Here is a 17,151-nt window from a genome sequence, read left to right as displayed (position 1 = left end):
ACTATTATTAGAACTTTGAGTTTTCCAATGGATTCATTTCCCACCCAGCAGTCAGAAAAGCTCGACAATGGTCACTTTCTGGACTGTCTTCAGAACTCATGGCCCACAATAAATGTGGAGCTCTTGCTCACTCTCTGTCTCTGCTCTTTGTCTTCTCACAAAGACCCATAACCTACTTCAAGAGAGAGTTAATAATTAATGGCATGAACTTTCTTGCATATGTTTCATGCCCTTGATATACATTATGATCTCTACTTCACAACTAAAAACCAAAACCAAAACAACCAAAAAATAAAAATAAAACAAACAACAATAAGAACAAACACCAGAGGCTCTGAGTGATTATATAGCTAGCCCAAATTTACACATCCAGGAAGGATCGCAATCAGGATTCCAATTCAGGCTTTTGGTTTTATGCAATTCTTCAAATAGTCAAACTTTTCAAGATTTTATCTCTGGACACTTGGCCTTTTGTCCTAGGATTTAAAAAATCTCCATTTAAATATTTTAAAAATGCAATTTCAATTTTTTCACATTCTAAACTTGGGAGCAAAGGTGCAAGTTAGGTAAGTATACCTTGACATCTTGTCCATATTTGCAACAACTTATTTCCTTTATCTTGTGTTCCTTATGTGATTTTCTATACTTTCTATTAATCTGTGAAAACCTGGAAAGATATCGGTATCTTTTAACCACTTTGTCCTTCTTGGAAACATTTGTGGCAGTCAAGCCTTTCTCCACTTGTGGAAATCAAAATAAAACTACTTACAGAACAGAATGCGTGAACCTTCTCTGACTTTATATCAACCTTGATGACATTCCTGTTGTAGTGAATTCAACTAAAAGAAATTGTCAGATGTAAGGGCTATAGTCATTGCTGAAAGGGTGAAAATGTGGAGGCTTCTGTATTTGGAATAACTGAGGTTTCCAGTCAGCTTTTCATTTTTGGAAACCTTTAAAGACATTTAAGTCCTGCTTTTCTTCAGTTTTCTTATCCACTGCCTTATTCTTTAGGTATCAGGTGTTTATAGTTTTCATACTAAATTGTAGTGCCAAAAAAATCACCAGATGAACACATGCGTGTTCAGAAGACCCAAAGTCCTGAAATCGTTTTTTAGAGTGTGCCCAGAGTGATATAGTGAAACGTTTACAAGTCAGTGTTGTTGGTGAATTATGACCAAGGCCATGGAAAACACATTGCTTTTTCTAGTGGTTGCATGATTATCATGCCTCTGATGATAAATCTGCACCCACTGAAAATGCAGTTAACTTACCTTGGTGATTTTGATTTATTAGCCTTGCGATGGACAAGGTTGCGCATTTGTTAGTGCTTGTTTTATATTTGAATAGCTTGGAAGCATATAAATTTGAGGCACAGCTTAGAGTTGGTTTAGCTATTTCATATTTCATAGAAAGCGTCTGATCAGAGAACTTTGGTTTCTGATATTTCTATTTTGACACTGTATAGTTTTTAGTATAGTGAGGATACCTGATTTACATTTTGGAGCATCTCTTTTCATGATCAAAGTTGAAGTTTCAGAGAACTGTCAGAACTATAACAGAAACAGGAAAATTGCCAGTGAAGAATCAACTTCATTCGGGGAGTAAAAGTTAGATGGTTTAAATAGAAGACATTGAAGGATTAGTGACTGACAAAATGTATTTTATTTAGTTTCTCTTTGAACTTTTGTTCAAAATAGACATATGACCCTGAGGGCTTTTATTAAAAATGGTACTTAATATTAATTATTCAGAGGTATCTGCCAGCATTGGACTGGAATGGCATAAGAAGATTCTTGAATGAAAGTATGTGACTAGAATGACAGCTTAATGAATACGTATGGACTTGGAGTGCCAAAATGTAGAATAAATTATAGGGTTAAATTGACCATTGAAAAAGTTATTTGTTAGCCCTAGTTCTTTCATCTTCCTTATTACAACATGAAGCATAGCACATTAATAGGATCTTTGTAGTGTTAGTCCTTGTGTCAGGGTTTCTCAATCTTCACAATTTTTTTTTATTATTATTATACTTTAAGTTTTAGGGTACATGTGCACAATGTGCAGGTTAGTTACATATGTATACATGTGCCATGCTGGTGTGCTGCACCCATTAACTCATCATTTAGCATTAGGTATATCTCCTAATGCTATCCCTCCCCCCTCCCACCACCCCACAACAGTCCCCAGAGTGTGATGTTCCCCATCCTGTATCCATGTGTTCTCATTGTTCAATTCCCATCTATGAGTGAGAACATGCGGTGTTTGGTTTTTTGTCCTTGCGATAGTTTACTGAGAATGATGATTTCCAATTTCATCCATTTCCCTACAAAGGACATGAACTCATCATTTTTTATGGCTGCATAGTATTCCATGGTGTATATGTGCCACATTTTCTTAATCCAGTCTATCATTGTTGGACATTTGGGTTGGTTCCAAGTCTTTGCTATTGTGAATAGTGCCGCAATAAACATATGTGTGCATGTGTCTTTATAGCAGCATGATTTATAGTCCTTTGGGTATATACCCAGTAATGGGATGGCTGGGTCAAATGGTATTTCTAGTTCTAGATCCCTGAGGAATCGCCACACTGACTTTCACAATGGTTGAACTAGTTTACAGTCCCACCAACAGTGTAAAAGTGTTCCTATTTCTCCACATCCTCTCCAGCACCTGTTGTTTCCTGACTTTTTAATGATTGCCATTCTAACTGGTGTGAGATGGTATCTCATTGTGGTTTTGATTTGCATTTCTCTGATGGCCAGTGATGATGAGCATTTTTTCATGTGTCTTTCAGCTGCATAAATGTCTTCTTTTGAGAAGTGTCTGTTCATATCCTTTGCCCACTTTTTGATGGGGTTGTTTGTTTTTTTCTTGTAATTTGTTTGAGTTCATTGTAGATTCTGGATATTAGCCCTTTGTCAGATGAGTAGGTTGCAAAAATTTTCTCCCATTCTGTAGGTTGCCTGTTCACTCTGATGGTAGTTTCTTTTGTTGTGCAGAAGCTCTTTAGTTTAATTATATCCCATTTGTCAATTTTGACTTTTGTTGCCATTGCTTTTGGTGTTTTAGACATGAAGTCCTTGCCCATGCCTATGTCCTGAATGGTAATGCCTAAGTTTTCTTCTAGGGTTTTTATGGTTTTAGGTCTAACGTTTAAGTCTTTAATCCATCTTGAATTAATTTTTGTATAAGGTGTAAGGAAGGGATTTAGTTTCAGCTTTCTACATATGGCTAGCCACTTTTCCCAGCACCATTTATTAAATAGGGAATCCTTTCCCCATTGCTTATTTTTCTCAGGTTTGTCAAAGATCAGATAGTTGTAGATATGCAGCGTTATTTCTGAGGGCTCTGTTCTGTTCCATTGATCTATATCTCTGTTTTGGTACCAGTACCATGCTGTTTTGGTTACTGTACCCTTGTAGTATAGTTTGAAGTCAGGTAGCGTGATGCCTCCAGCTTTGTTCTTTTGGCTTAGGATTGACTTGTCGATGCGGGCTCTTTTTTGGTTCCATATGAACTTTAAAGTAGTTTTTTCCAATTCTGTGAAGAAAGGCATTGGTAGCTTGATGGGGATGGCATTGACTCTATAAATTACCTTGGGCAGTATGGCCATTTTGATGATATTGATTCTTCCTACCCATGAGCATGGAATGTTCTTCCATTTGTTTGTATCCTCTTTTATTTCATTGAGCAATGGTTTGTAGTTCTCCTTGAAGAGGTCCTTCACATCCCTTGTAAGTTGGATTCCTAGGTATTTTATTCTCTTTGAAGCAATTGTGAATGGGAGTTCACTCATGATTCGGCTCTCTGTTTGTCTGTTGTTGGTGTATAAGAATGCTTGTGATTTTTGTACATTGATTTTATATCCTGAGACTTTGCTGAAGTTGCTTATCAGCTTAAGGAGATTTTGGGCTGAGACAATAGGGTTTTCTAGATATACAATCATGTCATCTGCAAACAGGGACAGTTTGACTTCCTCTTTTCCTAATTGAATACCCTTTATTTCCTTCTCCTGCCTAATTGTCCTGGCCAGAACTTCCAACACTATGTTGAATAGGAGTGGTGAGAGAGGGCATCCCTGTCTTGTGCCACTTTTCAAAGGGAAAGCTTCCAGTTTTTGCCCATTGAGTATGATATTGGCTGTGGGTTTGTCATAGATAGCTCTTATTATTTTGAGATACGTCCCATCAATACCTAATTTATTGAGAGTTTTTAGTATGAAGGGTTGTTGAATTTTGTCAAAGGCCTTTTCTGCATCTATTGAGATAATCATATGGTTTTTGTCTTTGGTTCTGTTTATATGCTGGATTACATTCATTGATTTGTGCATATTGAACCAGCTTTGCTTCCCAGGGATGAAGCCCACTTGATCATGGTGGATAAGCTTTTTGATGTGCTGCTGGATTTGGTTTGCCAGTATTTTATTGAGGATTTTTGCATCAATGTTCATCAAGGATATTGGTCTAAAATTCTCTTTTTTGGTTGTGTCTCTGCCCGGCTTTGGTATCAGGATGATGCTGGCCTCATAAAACGAGTTAGGGAGGATTCCCTCTTTTTCTATTGATTGGAATAGTTTCAGAAGGAATGGTACCAGTTCCTCCTTGTACCTCTGGTAGAATTCGCCTGTGAATCCATCTGGTCCTGGACTCTTTTTGGTTGGTAAGCTATTGATTATTGCCACAATTTCAGCTCCTGTTATTGATCTATTCAGAGATTCAACTTCTTCCTGGTTTAGTCTTGGGAGGGTGTATGTGTTGAGGAATTTATCCATTTCTTCTAGATTTTCTAGTTTATTTGCGTAGAGGTGTTTGTAGTATTCTCTGATGGTAGTTTGTATTTCTGTGGGATCGGTGGTGATATCCCCTTTCTCATTTTTTATTGCATCTATTTGATTCTTCTCTTTTTTTTTCTTTATTAGTCTTGCTAGCGGTCTATCAATTTTGTTGATCCTTTCAAAAAACCAGTTCCTGGATTCATTAATTTTTTGAAGGGTTTTTTGTGTCTCCATTTCCTTCAGTTTTGCTCTGATTTTAGTTATTTCTTGCCTTCTGCTAGCTTTTGAATGTGTTTGCTCTTGCTTTTCTAGTTCTTTTAATTGTGATGTTATGGTGTCAGTTTTGGATCTTTCCTGCTTTCTCTTGTGGGCATTTAGTGCTATAAATTTCCCTCTACACACTGCTTTGAATGTGTCCCAGAGATTCTGGTATATTGTGTCTTTGTTCTCGCTGGTTTCAAAGAACATCTTTATTTCTGCCTTCATTTCTTTATGTACCCAGTAGTCATTCAGGAGCAGGTTGTTCAGTTTCCATGTAATTGAGCGGTTTTGAGTGAGTTTCTTAATCCTGAGTTCTAGTTTGATTGCACTGTGGTCTGAGAGACAGTTTGTTATAATTTCTGATCTTTTACATTTGCTGAGGAGAGCTTTACTTCCAAGTATGTGGTCAATTTTGGAATAGGTGTGGTGTGGTGCTGAAAAAATGTATATTCTGTTGATTTGGGGTGGAGAGTTCTGTAGATGTCTATTAGGTCCGCTTGGTGCAGAGCTGAATTCAATTCCTGGGTATCCTTGTTAACTTTCTGTCTCATTGATCTGTCTAATGTTGACAGTGGGGTGTTAAAGTCTCCCATTATTATTGTGTGGGAGTTCTTTTAAATCTTACATGTTAAAAGTAGAGTCTTTCTCCTATGAGGCATTTTATTATTTTCTGTTGTCAGATTTGGTGTTCTTCACGAAGGAGCTTAGTCTGTACCTATACTGTTTGGAATAGAGAGCTCCCCCTGACATAGGCAGGATGATAATAATAGCCAATTATCTAATACATCACAAATAAGTATTCTGATTCTAGAATTCTTTTGATGCCCAAAGAAGACAGGCATATGTGAGAAGAAGCAATGAGAAGATTGGCAGGATTTAGGAATCTATTTGAAATATTCATTACCTATTTTGGATTGGTCTTAAAAATTTAAAGAAATATAAAGCTGGATAATTAAAGATAAATAATAAAGGAAGAATACAAGGTTTCTATGCTATGAAGCAACTGAGATTATTATGATTTTGGGGCAGTGAATTTGTTTCTAGAAGTTTTGTTGGAACTAAGGCAAAAAGGTAAGTAATTAAATACTATCAATTGGCTTAAGTAGTATTAATTATCTGTTTCTTATAAAAAGCTTTACACACTTTCTGCAAGGCACATTTTTTTTTCTCATGGAATTTGTTCAAAGAAATAAGTTTTCTTAGGATTTGATAAAATTATGTTTATAAATTTTTTTGCTTAGATGATAAGATATATGGTTGACAATGTTTTTTGTTTTACAAGCTGTGAGCATATTTTCAATGAACTCTCCTGTGCCTTCTAGGAAGAAAAACAAATGACCTTGGAATGAAAAACTTTAAGGTAGAAGTTACTAATATACCACATTGTCTTTATATAACAATTCAGGCCCCTTGGTCAGTGTCTGATTTTAAGCAGCATTGCATCCTCATGTGCCTTCAGTTATAAACTATACCCCCATGTAGCTTCGTGAGTTGGTTTGCTTATTTGGGCTACTTAAAATTTTCCTTTTAAAGGCTAAATGATTTTGCCAAATTAAATATATTTAATGTTAATACTGAGCTGTTATGACTATTGTCAACAGAGACCACCACTTATTTGAGTAGCCTCTTACAAAGAGAAAATAAAATCATGCATTTTCAAAGAGTAGGATACTCTACTATTGCTTTATTTTTGTAAATCAACGCCATTACTAAATGTCTTCTACATATAGATTTTTAGAGTGCTCTTGAACACAGACATATTTAATCTCTTTAAAGACTGAATTGGAAGACTGAATGTGGCATGAGAAAAATCCTAGCTTTTAACTGTATATGATTCATATTCCAGAGTGGTCATATACAGAACCGTCAGCATTATACATTTTTTACTCTTGATGGTCTCTGCCCATTGGGTCAAAGGCTAATAATAGATCCAAGAGATAGGTCAAAGAAATTATTCAGAGAAATTAATCTTAACTGTTAATTAATCTTAACTGTCCCTAAGTGAGATGGAACAGAGGTGAATAGTGGTTTTAGAATAGCTATTCTGGATACCTGATTGATATTTGTCATTTGTTATGAAAAAAATCTGTTATGGAGTTCTAAAAACATACTAATAATATTAACAGTCTATTTTTTTTGGAATGATTAAGTATAAAGATATCACCTTGAGCATCTTGAAGTAATTACCCTGTATACTTAAGATAATTAGCTTGATAAAGACTGGGTTGTTCTTTCAGAATGGACTGTGAAAATAATTCTGGTGGTAAGAGATCATTTTCTAAAGCTGATTCCAATGTAGCATGACTAATTATATGTTTTCAAGGGGAGGAAGTTACAGGCTTGTAACATGATTTTTAATATGGAACTATCAACATGAATTATCATTTAGAGTGAAATTATTTGACCAGTATTTGATAGACATTTGTACTTTAATATTTCCTCTTGGAAGGTCTTGCAATTTTAAAACATAATTCTCTGTATTTTAGAAGTTTAGGTAGTGTGCAAAAGTTTTTATTGCAATGAATATTAAAGAACTCAGGACCTAGGCTCCATCTGATTTTCTGTATCTTAACCATATCCAGAGAGTCTCCTGTTTACTTTTAGAAATGTAAAGGAATTCAGAAGATTCATTTCAACTGCTTCCTATCATTCAGATACTTTCTTCATGAAGCCCTGGATTACAGCATGCTCATAATGAATTGCAGTTGTTCAATTATTGGGAGGTTTGTAATGAAGCTTTGGAGTTCTAAATGGGTCAGAGCAGGTTTTGCACTTTATCAGCTTGTGAGAAAATCCAAGTGGCACTCTGTGCTAAGGACTCTGGAATAATAATTTTGGCACCTGTTGGTCTCTATTTTTCTGAAGAGAGGGGGATATTATTGAGGACTAGCCAATAAATGAATTCTTTAAAGGTATTCCTTATCTGGAGATGAATCAGTTTGTTCTAGCTCAATATAAAGATGCTTAGATTCAAACAAGAGTCTAGTAACTTAAGTAACTAAAGTGGAGTAGGGGAAGACATATAGGTATCTAATTACTTCTCAGATAGCTTTTATCCAGTCTCCTTATTTTAGGTTTCTATCTGCCTACCCATTTTTAATTCCCAGTTTTAGAGACATTGGTACTGCTAGTTGCTGAGCATTTGGGGGTATCTGTTGTGTAACTAGTTAATTCTTGGCTTTTCCTGTCACTGACTTAAGATTGAGCTTTCCTGGGTGTAGTACTTCAATTACTTCTTGTCCACCTGCTTCTCAGCTTTAAAAATTTCATTGCCATTGTCTCCTGTCCTGTTCTTCCCATTCTTGTGGGTTCATGTCTTTTAAAAAAAGATGCATTAGATACATTTGTTCAATATTTTATATTACCCTAGAACACCCTATTCAAGATGTACCTTTGAGTGGGAAACTGACAACCTCTTTCAGACGATAGATCTGAAGCTAATAGTACAGCAGGGTCTGGTGTAGAAAATTTACTTAGCTGAGAAGGATTTATTTTTTGAGTGGAAAGAAAAAAGTAATAAAAATTTTCTTGTTTGGGGGATGCCAGGACTAAGAATGCTTTTCTTGTGTAGTAACCCTTAATCCAGCCCCATCATGTGAATTTTGAATATTAAGACAAAATGTAATATTTTAATGCAATGAAAAAGTTCACCGAGGGTTAAATATAGCCTGACATTTCTGCAAAAAGATGCTCATTAACTCTGAGATATTAATGTAGCTGACTGATAACCAGGATTAAGTTGTTGATTTTTAAAACTATTACAACAAAGTAAAATGCTAGAGGCTTTTATCATGACCAGAGAGGTCTGCATTGTCACCTGGGTGTAGGGGAGGGCAAAATACACAATTAGCCAGAGCAGAGGTTCAGCTTCAATTTACGTCAGTGAAACTGAAGGCCGAGAGTAAGTAGTTCCTTCTCTTTGCATTTTATACCTGGTATAAGGGCAGAAAAAAAGTACACTGTCAATCAAAGCAAAAAGGTAGTCCTAATCACGTCAAACCTAATTTATTAACAATAATGATATGATAGCATTGTAATTATGAATGTTATTCCAAAATTTTAGATAATAGCTAAATTTTAAGAGAACACTCTGTAAATACTGTTTGAGGAATAGTGGATTTTACTATCCTCAAAGGATAGTGTGTGTGTGTGTGTCTGTGTGTGTGTGTGTGTGTGTGTGTGTGTGTGAGAGAGAGAGAGAGAGAGAGATCTAGAAGGTAGAATGGATAAAATGAAAGGAAGAAATTTAGCATGAGGTTTCTTTTCCAGTATATTGTTATTTGCATCTTCACAATATACAGAGCTATATCATATGTTTCTGGTGCTCATTCCCATCCTCCAATTAAAAGTTAAAAAACATGTAACTAATCTAAAAAGGGTCACTTCCACAACAAAGGATTTGCCCTTTGTCATAGTGATATTTGGTGTTTAAGGATGACTCTTAGGAATATGGCTCCAAATTAAAAGAAGCATTTGTATTTCTCAGTTCACCCAAAGGAGTAATAAACCATACTTTGACTTCTGAAGTCTGTTTCAAAGTCAAATGCCTTCCTTTGAGAGTACTTTGCTGCTCACTTATAAAACTGGAAAAGGGCATTTCAGTCAATGCTTTATTCTCCTAGTTAGGAATGGAGGCTGAGTATGTGGCCACCAACATGGATAATTTAAGGAACTCTTAGAAGGCCCTTCTATCAAAACATATCTCCCTGAATGAAGCCTATATATTTCTCTTTACTTTTTTGAACTGTTTGAAATTCTGCCTGTTACAGAGTCACTCAGATTACAGTGTCCTCTTTTAAAAGAAAAATATCCCAGGGAGGGTTAAGTAGTCTGTTAATCAATTATTCACAGTCCAGTGTGGCTTAGTTTAATTAAATTGCTTTTCTGTAGTTATGGACATTTTGATGGAGCCCAGGAAGAGAGAAAAAGGAAATAATTTAGTCCTCAGGATTGTTCAGTATAAGGCAAGCCTGAGCTGAGAGCACTGAAGTGGGTTCACTATTGTCATCCAAAAGGCAGAATGAGGACCCTGGATACCTGGGAGTGGGGCAGAGGAGACAGGAGCTAAGAGAGGAAAAGAGAAAGAGAAGCAGGGAAATGCCAAAGATAAACTTTGACATATTGTGGATCAGTCCATTCGCTATCATAAAAGCTTTTACGTTAATATTGTTGGGTACTGTGCTGAAGTGGTTTTGTATTTCTTTTTTGAATTTGTTTTTTGTTTTAATATATATCTTGATATTTTGGGAAAAAGAATGTAGATAAGCTGTATTAGAATGATGCCACAAACATACAGTACTATGTATATGTTATTCATTAAACATGGTTATGGATTAATTATTATCCAAAGCAAGGAGAAAAGCTCAGAATTACTCAGTTAAATAATTTGGAAACTCTGTTGATGGAAAGAAATCACCAGATTTCTATCAAAGATGAATTTTTTTCATGTGCTTTTGGTACGTGGCAGGGATAATGCAATGTAGTTGTGTCCTTGGTAGACTTGAAAGATATTTCAGTTCAAGCAGGTGCCTCTTTTTAAAGGCTTGCTCTAAATTGTAAAGACTTTGAAATGTAATCCACTTATTTTAGAAATTTTTAGGCTTGTTCTTCTTATAGAACAGTATCTATGAGTAGAAAAGCAAGCTAAGAAATCTAACCAATCTTGGTTAATCACACCAATGGGAAACTGACAGCTATAGCAGGGTTCAGGCACCACCTACTACTTCGAGTGTTTAATTGGCAGATATGTTACATAGGAGGAATGAAATATCATTCATACAAACTTGGCAAAGTTTGGCGGGTTATATAAATTCAAATATAATAGCTAGGGTGATCACATGATTTATCACCCAATCCAAATCCAGACGGTTTTGAGAGTGAAAGGTGATGTTCAAAATAATTAAAATTATATGTTTTTGGCTGGGCATGGTGGCTCACGCCTGTAATCCCAGCAATTTGGGAGGCTGAGGTGGGCAGATCACAAGGTTAGGGGTTTGAGACCAGCCTGACCAACATGGTGAAACCCCGTCTCTACTAAAAAAATACAAAACTTAGCCGGGCGTGGTGGCACGTGCCTTTAATCCCAGCTGCTCAGGAGGCTGAGGCAGGAGAATCGCTTGAACCTGGGAGGCAGAGGTTGCAGTGAGCCAAGATTGCACCATTGTACTCCAGCCTGAGTGACAGAGCGAGACTCTGTCTCAAAGAAAAAAAAATTATATGTTTTTGAAATAATATGTATCCCTCTATTAATAGGTTTATTATCTTGGTATAAGCACTCCAACTTTTCTTCTTTTTTTTTTTTTTTTTTTTGGAGATGGTGTTGCTTGGTCATCCAGGCTGGAGTGTAATGGCGCAATCATGGCTTACCGCAACCTCTGCATCCTGGGCCCAAACAATCCTCCTGCCTCAGCCTCCCAAGTAGCTGGAATTACAGGCATGTGCCACTGTGCCCCATGATGGGTTTCATCATGTTGCCCAGGCTGGTCTCGAACTCCTGGACTCAAGTGTTCCACCCAACTTGGCCTCCCAAAGCGCTAGGATTACCGGTGTGAGCCACCATGCCCAGCCCGTACTCTAACATTGTAATACCTGTGGGGAGGAAAAAGCAGCTGATCTATGACCGAGGGAGGAGTTGGAGATACAGATATATATCTGTATATCTACAGAGAGAGAGAGAGAGAGAGGAAAGAAACCTGGAAATGTGCTAATCAGACACTCGGTATTTATTAAGGAAAAGAGATAACTGAGAGTACTTGTCTGTGGAATATTTTCAGCAGAAAATATCTGATCTATCTGGGTTGCTTATGGTAAACAATAGGATTGAAAGATTTCTGGGGCATATCCTGTTTGAAATTGTCAATGTCAGTTTTAGGTAATTATCAGAATATGAAATGGAGATGCTTTATGATCAAAATAGCTCCCACTCCGTAAGTAATGCCTCTCATGCATCATTTGGTGATTACATGAGTTAGATGTGGACCAGAGCACATCCTAAAGTGGCAAGGATCAGTCGAGGAGTTGTATTGTTGCCCTCAGACTTCTTTAGGTGTTGCCTGTGTATCAAGCTTACTTTTATGTTTTGAAATTACTAAAGTTTGATACTGGGTAAGATTTCTTATTTTATTGGCAATTCAATTATTTTCTGGTCTCAAACTATAAAATACTCCTATTCAAATACTATTTTCAAAAATAAAAATCTTTAAGTCAATTAAAATAAATATGTCCGTATACATTAAAGCTAAACAAACAAAAAACCCACTTGGTTATCTGACTATCAAAAAAATGACTATAAGCGGAATAGCCATTTTTGGGAAGTATTTGTATACTGTAAGATTGTTCTTAGCCTATCTGTTTTTATTATAGTGACACCAGTATTTGTCTGAAAATCGTATTTTTCAACTGTTTTTTTTTTTCTTTTTGAGACAGTCTCATTCTATCTCCAGGCTGGAGTGCAGTGATGTGATCTCGGCTCACTGCACCCTCTACCTCCCAGGTTCAAGCGATTCCCCTGCCTCAGCCTCCCGGGTAGCTGGGTTTTTCATAAAATTGAACTTGTTGATACATTCAATGAATCTTGTCTAAGACCACACTATTTTTAACTGAGAAAACACTCTCTACAGGTGCTGAGGTGCCTGGTAAGTTCAGGACAAATATTAAATGAAGGATATCCTTAGTTCTTATTTTTTCAAAATATTAAAATGTGTAAATATTCCAAACCAAACATCTTCAAAAGTGTTTGCTACCTTTTTACTTCCATTTAGAGTAACTTTCTTCAAAAAATTGTCTTACAAGACAACTCATCAAATTTGTTTCTATTTATAATTTCTATGAATATTTCACAAAACTTAGATACTACAGTCATACCCTTCTAAATTTCATTACATTCTGATAGAGGATATATATTTATCAACTTAAAAAGAAGCACTTCATCAAGATTCCTCTCCCAAGTTGAGAAACTTGAAGCACAAATATAGATTTTCTTTATTTTTTTATGATACATTGTACATATTTTGGGGATACATGTGGTATTTTGATACATGTATACAATGTGTAATGATAAAATCAAGGTAATTGAGATATCCAACACTTCAAACATCTACCTTTTTGTGTTAAGAACATTATAATTATTCTCTTCTAGATATTTTGAAAACTATGATAAATTATGATAAATTATTAACTATAATTTCTTTACTGCACTATCAAATATTAGAACTTATTGCTATGTAACTGTATTTTTGTACTCATTAGCCAACTTTTCTTCATCCCTTCTGTCTCTTCTAGTAACCACTATTCTATTCTCTATCTCCATGAGACACACTTTTAGCTCCCTCATATGAGTGAGAACATGCAATATTTGTCTTTCTGACTGGCTTATTTCACTTAACATAATGACCTCCATTTCCATCCACGTTGCTGCAAATGACAGGATTTCATTATTTTTATGGATGAATAATATTGCATTGTGCATCTATACTACATTTTATCCTTTTATCCACTGATGAGCACTTAGGTTGATTCCATATCTTGCCATTGTGAATAGTGGTGCAATGAACATAGGCTTGCAGATATCTCTTAAATATACCAATTTCCTTTCTTTTGGAAATATGCTCAGCAGTGGAATTGCTGGATCATATGGTAGTTCTATTTTTAGTTTTTTGAGAAACTTCCATACCATTCTTCACAGTGACTATACTAATTTACTTTCCTATTGATAGTGTAAAAGTGGTAGCTTTTCTCCACATCATCACCAGCGTTTGTTATTTTTTGTCTTTTTAATAATAGTATTCTAACTGGGGTGAGGTGGTTTTGACATGCATCTTCCTGGTGATTAGTGATGCTGAACATTTTTTCATATACCTGTTGGCCATTTGTGTGTCATCTTTTAAGATGTGTCTATTCAGGTCTTTTGACCACTTTTAAAATTGGATTATTTGTTCTTTTTGCTATTGAATTTTTTTCCCTTATATATTCTGGCTATTAATTCCTTGTCAGATGGGTAGTTTGCAAATATTTTCTCCCATTCTATGGGTTGTCTCTTCACTTTGTTGATTGTTTCCTTTGCGTGCAGAAACCTTTTAGCTTGATGTAATCTCTTTTGTCTATTTTTGCTGTGATTGCCTGTGCTTTTGAGATCTTACCTTCCAAAAAAAAACTTTGCCCAGACTGATGTCCTGTAGCATTTCCTCAATATCTTCTCATAGTTTCTAGTTTCAGTTCTTACATTTAAGTCTTTAATCCATTTTCAGTTGATTTTTATATATGGCAAAAGATGAGTATCTAGCTTAATTCTACATATGGATATCTAGTTTCCCCAGCACAATTTATTTAAAAAGAGTCTATCCCTTCCCCCAGTGTATGTTCTTGGAGTTTTATGTCAGTACCATGGTGTTTTGATTACCGTAGATTTTTTAGAATAATTTGAAATTAGGTAGTGTGATATTTCTAGCCTTGCTTTTTTTGCTTAGGATTGCTCTAGCTATTTGGGGTCTTTCATGATTCCCTATGAGTTTTAGGATTTTTTTTTCTATTTCTGTAAGAATGTCTTTGGTATTGTGATAGGGATTGTGTTGGATATGTAGATTGTTTTGGATAGTATAGAGATTTTAATAATATTCATTCTTCTAGTCCATGAGTGTGAAATATATTTCCATTTTTTTGTGTCCTCTTCAATTTATTTTATCAGTGTTTTGTAGGTTTTCTTTTAGAGATTTTTCACCTCTTTGATTTAATTTATTCCTGTTTTGTAGCTATTGTAAATGGGATTGTTTTCTTGATTTTTTTGTAAGATCGATCACTGTCAGTGTCAAATATACATTTTCAAAATTAAATCATGTATGTTTTTTAAGCTCTCATAGTTTGATTTGTTTATCCTTCCTTTGCTTTTGCTGTGATACATGTATAGATTTTTCTGTTTACAAGCTTGTTTTCAAAAATTGCAATTTGTGAAAAGCTTCAAGGTCATAAGATTTTTGATCCTTTATTTACTGATGACTTTTATTAAAAATTTCCAGCTATTATTTAATAAAATGTAACCAGGGACTTACTTATAAAAGTTTATTACCATTTCTCAATTTCTAGGCATAGAAAGACAAATATCACCTGTTCCTACTCATATGTAGGGGCTAAAACAAATGTATCTCATGGAGGTAGACAGCAGAATGCTGGTTACCAAAGACTGGAAAGAGAAGAAGGGAAGGAGGATGAAGGGAGGTTGGTTAATGGGTACAAAAATACAGTTACATAGGAGAAATCAGTTCTGGTATTTGATAATACAGTAGAGAAATTAGAGTTAGCAACAAGTTATTGTATATTTCAAATTAGCCAAAATAGAATAAGTGTAATGTTCTTGACACGTAAAATAAGATAAATCTTTGAGGTGACCGATATACCTCCTTAAAAAATAACTAAACTAAATTAAATAAATAATATTATCCTGGAAAAATAATCCATTTGAGCTGCAAAGAAAGAAAACACATAATACCATGCTAAAGCATGTACATAAAAATTAACAGCTTTTTACAAAAATTCTTTTAAATTAATATATTTAATATTTCTATATATACTTCTTTGCATATTTTGACAATCAAAGTTTCTATTTCATTTGGCAGAATATCATAGCTCATTTTGGATGTGAATGTATATATTATGTGTGTACCAAAACCAACTCCAATTATATTTCTCCAAGCTTTATTAATTTAGCAAAGGCATCGTAACTTGTCATTGTGCACTACCAAAATTCATATTAACATCAAAAAACAAATAATTTAATCTTCAACATTGAATTTTTAAGCTGTTGTTACATGCATATTCACAATACTATCTGATGTTTAATTTTGACAGACTAAAGACCCAGAAGCTTTAATTTCAGTCCAAGAATTAGATGAAAAATAAAAATCAAACACTATTGGAATTAACTGTTTTTTTCCTTCAAAGCAACTGATGACATCGATATGAAATTGGAAATATTTAACCATTTGCAAATTCTTTTTATGCTAATGGAGCCAACATTTCAACAGCTATTACTTCACTTTTTATTTGTGTAATGAAAAAATTTAGAATTAAAAATATACAAAGTTGTTTTAAAAGCCTTATCTGATCTAAATGAAAGGTCATGTTTCACAGAGTGACACATAAAAATATCTTCTGCAGCTACATGTTAAATTTTAAGATAATTTTAAAACAGATGCTGATATTTCTTCAGGATATTTGTTCCTCTTGGTTTCATGTGGCTAGAAATGACCATCCCAACGGATGGAAAATGTTGAAAAACACTTTGTGTCAGTTACACATTTATTATGAACTCTCTAGAGAAAAGAAAATTCATTGCTCATTTTTTATTTAACATGTACTTTTTTGAGCTAATTTCCCAATAAAGGATTTATTTAAAAACAAACAGAAAAGCATTTCCAAGAAATAAAATGAATGAATCACTGTAGATATACAGTATAGAATAAAATTTTAAAACTACATAGCAAGAGTACTCATACTATTCTCTATATGCTCAAGAGCAGATTAAAATTTCTTACACATATTCATGCAACTCTAGCCTATAATTTCTCATATTTCTTACTGCTCATTACTGGTGGCTTGACAGCTTTATGAATGGTACAAACCTTAGCATAGAACACTTCACAACTGGCTTTTCCTTTAAGTGGCCAACAGGGCAGCAATGTGAATACTTCTCCCATCATCATTCAAGATTAGAGGCAGTTATATGTTCCCAGCAGGTTGCATCCTACTTCGTGCACTTCATTTTACTAGTAAATGCCCTAGATGCTATTCTTGAAAGGGATGTGCTACTTATACTGTATCCAGAAAGTGTCCGTGGAAAAGAGGGAAATACACTAAATATCTTTCAAATTTAATCATGTATTAAAGTGAGAAATCTGCCCACTGCACAACTGTTTATCTCACATGTTACTAGAAAAGACCACGATAGAACTTAGAATTAAAAAGTGGAGGTCTACCAAGCCCATCTGGATTATTTTAATGCAACTATTAATAACAATACTTCTTTTCTAAAAAAGGGATAAACATACAGGGCAAAAATTAAATAGGCAAAACTTCCAGTTTCTGGTCTGACATGTCAGCTTGGAAGTCAACACTTCTGTCTT

The 17,151-nt window shown here is 34.9% G+C and overlaps 1 protein-coding gene across 27 annotated transcripts in view; it reads left to right on the top strand.

Annotated features, from left to right (window-relative positions):
- Positions 1-5,769: 5,769 nt before the first annotated feature.
- The window catches only part of IQCM (IQ motif containing M), a 465,249-nt gene continuing 453,867 nt past the window's right edge, over positions 5,770-17,151 (top strand). For 9 of the 27 annotated variants that reach the window (XM_055111886.1, XM_055111887.1, XM_055111890.1 and 6 more), the window contains exons 1-2: positions 5,848-6,109; positions 6,321-6,398. The gene's annotated coding sequence lies outside the window, so the exon portion shown is untranslated. Of the gene's footprint in view, positions 6,110-6,320; positions 6,399-17,151 lie in introns of all 27 variants that reach the window. The other 18 variants (XM_055111894.1, XM_034959229.2, XM_063603582.1 and 15 more) reach the window with 9 other exon arrangements.

This window comes from Pan paniscus, chromosome 3 (assembly GCF_029289425.2).
Source record: "Pan paniscus chromosome 3, NHGRI_mPanPan1-v2.0_pri, whole genome shotgun sequence".
NCBI lineage: Eukaryota > Metazoa > Chordata > Mammalia > Primates > Hominidae > Pan > Pan paniscus.
The sequence above is the reverse complement of the archived record's forward strand: the minus strand, read 5'-3'. Positions and strand labels throughout refer to the sequence as shown.